Source organism: Mastomys coucha, chromosome X (genome assembly GCF_008632895.1).
Source record: "Mastomys coucha isolate ucsf_1 chromosome X, UCSF_Mcou_1, whole genome shotgun sequence".
NCBI classification, from domain to species: domain Eukaryota; kingdom Metazoa; phylum Chordata; class Mammalia; order Rodentia; family Muridae; genus Mastomys; species Mastomys coucha.
In genome coordinates, this window is record NC_045030.1 from 116,162,246 (window position 1) to 116,169,297 (window position 7,052).

General features: G+C 37.7%; 1 pseudogene; it reads right to left on the minus strand.

The window, feature by feature from the left end:
- Positions 1–2,772: 2,772 nt before the first annotated feature.
- On the minus strand, positions 2,773–4,761 carry LOC116094143 (annotated as a pseudogene).
- Positions 4,762–7,052: the final 2,291 nt, after the last annotated feature.

The window sequence follows — 7,052 nt, forward strand, 5'->3', positions numbered from 1 at the left end:
TTAAATTAATAACAGATACTAAAGGAACTAGCTTTAAAAACAGTATTGCTATAAAACATATCTTATCTCTTGAATATTGGAACTGTTATAAGGAAGTATAGGAAAAAATTATCAAGTTCTACTTTATTTAGGGCAGCTACCAATAGGATTGCTAGTTTGAGATAGTTACAGATCTGATATTGAAATTTACCATGCAAACCATTTAATATGCATTTCAAAAGATGGAAGTTGAGAAGTATGTGAGAAGGGAAGCAAATTAAGATTCCATGGTCAAAACTGTTTTATGAAACAGTTATACCACCTCAACATTAATAAAAATAGAACTAGTCCTTCCATTGACTATAACAGAGGAGCAGAAACACACAGTATTTAGAACAATATCCCATGAAAATGGATACCTGACATATATAAAGATTGTGATAATATACCTTATTTTCATATATTAATAAATACTAAAACTTTTCAGAATCTGAGTTTTTCTCCAACACAAAGTTTAGAGGGCCTACAGAGACTGCTTATTCAGTGAAGTACTTGTGATTGCATGGAGAATTGTTTGGATTCTCAGCTACTAGGGACAGAATTGGATATAGGAGCACATCTCTGAAATCCTAGTGAGAAGGGAAGATGAGACTAGAGGATAACTGTTTCAAATTGATCAGCTACCTGGCCTTGACAAATCAGTGAGTTCCAGGAACAGAAAAAGATCCTACCTCAAAATGAAATAAACAAATGGAAGAAAATTTCTAACATCAACCTCTGATTCCCACAGAACTACATGAGTCCTTTCTCCCAAATTAAAAAAAAAAAAAAAAAGCATGATCTTAACTTGTTTTCTCATCAATGAGTATAGTTTATATAGTCATACAAATCATTGTCAGAACTGTATGGCTATGAAGGAAAACCAACAACAAAACAAACAAACAAACAAAAAGCAAAGAAAAACACCTAAGACAATGTTTTAGAATAAACCATTTTTATTCCTTTTTCTGGTCCCTCACCTGCAACAGAAGATATTGCTGATATAAAAAGTCAATACAGCCATAAATCCTAGTAGTATCTGTTGTCCATGTTTTTTTTTTTTTAAACTCTAATATTTGCCTTGAAATCCTGGCCTTTAATGGTCACCAATAACAAGTCCATATCTTGATCAGCATTCAGGAGAAATTTAAGACAAGCATACAACCTTGTGAACAGATTAGAACAGCACAGAAAGCAGGTAAAATCAATCTAATTCAGTATCTGACCCATCAAGATAAGCACTTGGTTGGATCATGAGTAAATATTTCAATTTCTCAAGATTTTGGTTATTTTGACACGCAGGTTTTCCTTTCAGGCAATGCCCTCTACCGCTGTTAAGTGCTGTTTTTGTTTTTTTTTTTTCTCTTGCCATCTCTCTCTAGATTATTCCCAAATTCAAGACAAAACCAATCTTCAAGATATGTTTTCCAAACTGGGAACTTGCAGTTAGTATTGGTCTTTTGTTCTTTATCAACTGAAGGATGACTCATCCAGGAAGGTGGTTCTGCTAAGCAAAGGCTTCCTTTTCATGTTGTTTTCTTAAGGCTGCATAATAGTTTAACTTCATCTCCTATGGACTTCTTCTCTGTTGCCAGGCTGGTAGTTAAAGTCCTTCTTCTAGTCATGTTTTAAAATCTTCAACAAGGTGAGCCTGAGGTGATTCCTTCATTTTGGGGACGACCTTCAGAGCAGTTCAATTTGAACCTGCATGTGCACGTTTAGTATCACTGAACCCATGATATAGAGACACGGGAAGTTGTTGTAGAGCCGCCATGCCAGCCTGAAGAACAGAAGCATTGTGCGGGTAAGGAGTGGGCCAAATCCACCATAGGTGCGGATGGCAGGCATGATCGACTGGTTACCCAGTCCTAACAGAGCTGTGGACATGAGGTTGGCACTTCCACAGCCCGTAGGCACTCTGATTTGTCTTGGGCCTTCTACCTGGCCACAGGTATCAGCATAAAACAACCCTGTTCGGGAGAGTCAAAGCTTCTTGTGGGTAGTCTAAATGCTTCTGAAACTACAGTAACAGATGGGAGCAGTGACATCACAAAGCCTGCTTACACATGCGCAGTATGCTGGTACACACTGCTTGGCTTCAACCACATTCAGCAACCTGAGGATATTCGGTAGTTAAGCAAATTTAATACGTTTGACAAAATAGTTTTGGTACCCTTGTCGATATAGGATTGCCAATAAATCTGCTTCCTTTTCTAAGCAATGAAAGTGGCCTACACATTTTTCTTTTTATCTTTGTAAAGAACCAGAAGGTATAACTGTTTTCAGTCTCAGATGTAGTTATGGGTACTAAGAAGGCGTAGAGAGTATGTTGTATATACAACAGACGTGTTGAAATCATGTTTTTGTGAACTAGCTCATTTTAGTGTTCAAATCTTTCAATAGAGCTCTAAAAGTATTAATTTAGACAAACCAGTAACCCAACTTCCTCTGAATAAGGCAAGCAATAATTCACATTTTATTATTTGTTAAATTACCTAGTATTTTATTTATTTATGCTGGTTGTTTACATTTACTTATTTTAGTTTTACATACTATGAGTTCCAAAGCAAAGTAAAACAAACAAACAAATAAACCCACAATATAAAATACCCAGCTCTGCTGTTCTGTGGGAGGGGACAGGATAGAAGAGATCCTCTAGATATGGAAAGAGTGCTAAGAGGGTCAGCTCCAGTCAAGGCTGCTGGAGCAGACACAGGGAAACTATAAAGATGGTGTGGATTTTCTAGGGGTTCTCTAATCTACTTCTTCCATTCCACATGCATCTTCTTCAGCCTCAAGTGGGGGGATATTATCAAGAATTGTAGCACAGGGCTCTTCTGCTGTTACCTCATTTTCATCTATGCCCAGGCCCCCTTTGATCATGTAGATGTGGTTGGAGTGGGTTTGAGAATCTTCAACTGAGAAACCAGTGCATGGCAAAGCAGTTTCATACAGCAGCAACACCAGGCTTTGATAGCTTTGTCATTATTGTCTGCCTCAGGTTTCTGCAGTTAGGTCTTCTCAATTGGGTGTTTAATATTGATTTCTAGGTGCTTTCTGGCCATGATGTAGTCAATTGGAGATGCGTGTCCATGTTTGTGAGTCTTTATGGTCCAGGCCATGTTTTGCTTGTAACAATGCAGCAGATTGAAGACACAAGCCTACATCAGATTCTCACTTTCTCAACCCTCTATTCCAACATCTTCATTATGAGCTTGCAGAGATTCTCAAACTTTGCCTCCTTCTGCTCCTTTTTCTTCCTTTCTTCCTCATCCTCTTGAAGCTTCAGGCCCTCTTCAGCTACAAAGATGTCACCTTTTCCATCAAATTATTTAAGTTGCTGCATGAATTACTCAGAAATAGGCTCAGTCATACAAACCACCTGAATGCCCCATTTCTGCATGTGCTCCAAAAGAGGCAAAGTTTGCCATTTGCTCTTTACTCTCACTTTGACTTCTATGTCTCTTTCACTCAAGAACCATACTCTGACATGTAGTCATCTCATGTCCAGGCTTAGAGATGTGAAATAGGAGGAACTTGGACACTTAGAATAGTTTTCATGGATTCCAAGCTTTAAATTATTGGAGAATGAATCATAAAATTTCTTGTGTTTCTATTTGTATTCAGCCAACTCAGAGAAGAAGAGCTCAAGAAACCTTTTCACAGTATTTCCAGGGATGTCTTTCAGGATCTTGCTCTGCTGGGAATTTTCTCCAAAGATGTTAATGGGAAGGTCCTACAAGTTACCCACACCATGAATAACATTGAATTACTCAGGTATCAGTTCATCACAGATGTCCATGATGAAAACCTGATGGAGATACTGGTTGATATTGCTCTTCTTGTTTTCAAAATGTCAAAGGGAGCACCCTTAGGAATGAAGAGCAATGCCTTGAATTCCAATTGAACTTCTATAGAGCAGTGCTTGACTGCCAAATGTTCTTCCCAATGGTTGGTGAGGCCCTTATAGAGTTCATAATATTTCTCTTGAGTAATTTCATCAGGGTTCTTGTACCAAATAAGCAAAATATTATTCAACTCTTTCTGATAATTATATTTCTCTTTAAACTTTGTTTTTTTCTTTCTCTTTCTTCCTATCTCTTTGCCACTGTCATTATCTTTATCTGATCCCATACTTTCAATTATTGTCCTTCTCTAAATAGAAGGCATGGGGTAGCCTATTAACTGTGAGTGCTTCTTCGTATTTCTTGACACTTCTTACCTATAAGTATTCTGTTTAGTCTTCTTTGAGGCAATGGATTTCTGTGGTACTTAAGCCAAGAGTATACCATGGTCTTTATAATATGTATATGATTCATCAGGAGAAGACTCCCAGGCTTAACACTCATAGTTGACTTTTTTGATCAAATCCAGTTTCTCTGCTACTAGATAAGATGAATAGAATTCAATATCTAACTACTTAGTCATGGAGATATCTGAATCAGTCTGGAACCCCTTGATAAAGTTTTTTGTGCCAGCCTAACAATAGTTGTCAAGGTATACTCCTGAGTTTTGAGGATCATGCAATTTTCAACTCTCTACCATTGATCAACTTTGAAGGGTCTGTCAGGCTTTCATAGTGAATCTTGACCAATGCATCAAGAAAACTAGAGATAAACTGCCAAGGAAAACATTCCTTTTTAAATAGAAAATATTGATGATGAAGGACATGAGCTGAGTAATTTCTAACTGAAGGGCAAAAGTTTCCATCTCTTCCTCTCCACAGTTAATTTCCATAAGCATATTGACAAAAAAACCAAGTAGAAGTACAGAAAAGGGAGTCCCCAGACCATTCAATTTATACTCTAAACCTGATATTTGTGAGGGTAATACAAGAGAGTTTATGTTTACGTGTTTTAATCAATTTGAGAATAAATGTAGTGCTCAAGAGGTGTCTCTATGGTTAAGAGTACATCCTACTCTCCCAGATGAACTCAGTTCAGTTCCCAGAACACAACATGCAGCTCACACTCATTTGTTTCTCCGGATCAGGGAATACAGTCTTCTAGTTGAGGCCCATGACTGTACTTACATATACCTCTCTATATACATACAAACACAGAATAACATAGTCTCTAACAAAATTAAACAAATTCTTAAAATAATAAATGTAAAGACAGAGTAGTTATGAATTGGTTGAAGGTCATTAATTAATTTTGATTTCTCTGTTCAAAAATGCCATGTATTTCATCTTTTTAGCTTTTAGATTTCTTTTTCTTAATGCTTCCTATGGCACATTGAATATAATTGACACAGGGAGTGGCACTATTAGGAGGTACAGCCTTGTTGGAGGAAGCCTGTTATTGTGGAGGTAGGCTGAGTGATCTTCCCCCTAGTTGCTTGGAAGTCAGTCTTCTCTACTGAAACTTCATGGGCCAGGTCTGCAAAGTTGAAATTACCCTTAGCACCAATGTCTTCCATATTCCTACTAAAATGGCACAATAAGCCACACTTAAATCATTCCTGTTTTTCAAAGTCCTAAATGTCTACATTCCTCTAAACAAAAACATGGCCAGGCCTATCACAGCAATAGCCCAGTCCCTGGAACCAACTTCAGACTTAGTTAGGGTTACTTTTTCTTTAAAGAGACACCTTGATCAAGGTAACTCTTATAAAAGATAACATTTATTTTTGTCTGATTTAGAGGTTCTGAGGTTCAGCCCAGTATCATCATGGCAGGAAGCATGGCCGTGTCCAGGCTGGCATGGAACTGGAGTAGCTGAGAATTATATGTCTTCTTCTGAAGTCAATGAGGAAAGAAAAGTTTCCAAGGAGTTCAGAGGAAGGTGTCTTAGCCTACCATGACAGTGACAAACTTCCATAAGGCTACAGCTCCTACTAGCACCACGCCCTGGGCCAGGAATATTGAAACCACACTTGTGTAACATGACTATACAATTAAAAATGGTTAACAAAAAGATAATGCTTAGCTTTAATTCATGTCCATGAATTATTCATGTCATGAATAATTAATATATAATAGTTAATAAAAACATGTTAAAAGCATACCACTTCTTTGAAGTCATCTTTGGTGAACTTTATTCATTTCTTGAGAAAGTTTTATTTCTCTTCTTAATGGTTTTTTTCTGTATATGGAAATGCAGTCTATTATTTCTCTAAACATTATAAACATTCATTCTTCTCTTTTTGCCTAACTGATACTTGATGATATCTTCAATAATTTCCTGGTTATCTTTTTTAACTCACAAATTTACTATTAACTTTTGATAACTTCTTATTTTGGTTTGAGCAGAGTAGCATATAATTCTTATCCAAACTATTTTTTAAAATGTTCTTTTATGAAATATACTATGTACTCCCACCTCCCACCTTCTGAGGTTGCATATTTCCATTCATTCTGTTGGGCCTCAGGGCTTCCCTCCTCTTCTCTGCCCTCATCTCCAATATCTGATCATGTTCTCCTTTCCCCCACATCCTCCCCCTCCCTTCTCTATTCCAGGTCACTCCCTCCTTCTGACCCTCCCCCACCCCCATGATTGATTTCTTCTCCTTCACAAGTGAGATTGCAGTATCCTCACTTGGGCACTTTGGCTAGTTAACCTTCTTGAGTTCTGTGGATTATGTCTAGGGTTTTCTGTACTTTTTTTGCTAATATCCATTTATTATTGAGTAAATATCAATCATATCCTTTTGTGTCTGAGTTACCTCACTCAGGATGATATTTGAGACCCTCTAGAATGTACCAGATATCTGTGAGGTGAGAGACTTTCAGGACTCAAAGGTAGGGACCTCAGATCAAAAGCCCAATAGTAGGAAGAAGGAACTTGTAGAGCCTATCTTTAATAGAAAGATGGGGTATCAAGTATAGGGATGGGGTTGCCATCCCACAATCAAAAACTCTGACCCTATCTAAAAGACATCTTGCAGGGACAAAAATGGAGAATAGCCTGAAGAAAATGAGGTCCAGTGACCAGCCCAACTTGGGATCCATCTCAAGGGGAGGCTCTAAGGCCTGACACAATTACTGATGCTATGGTGTGTTTACAGACAGCTGCCTAGCATGGCTGTCCTCC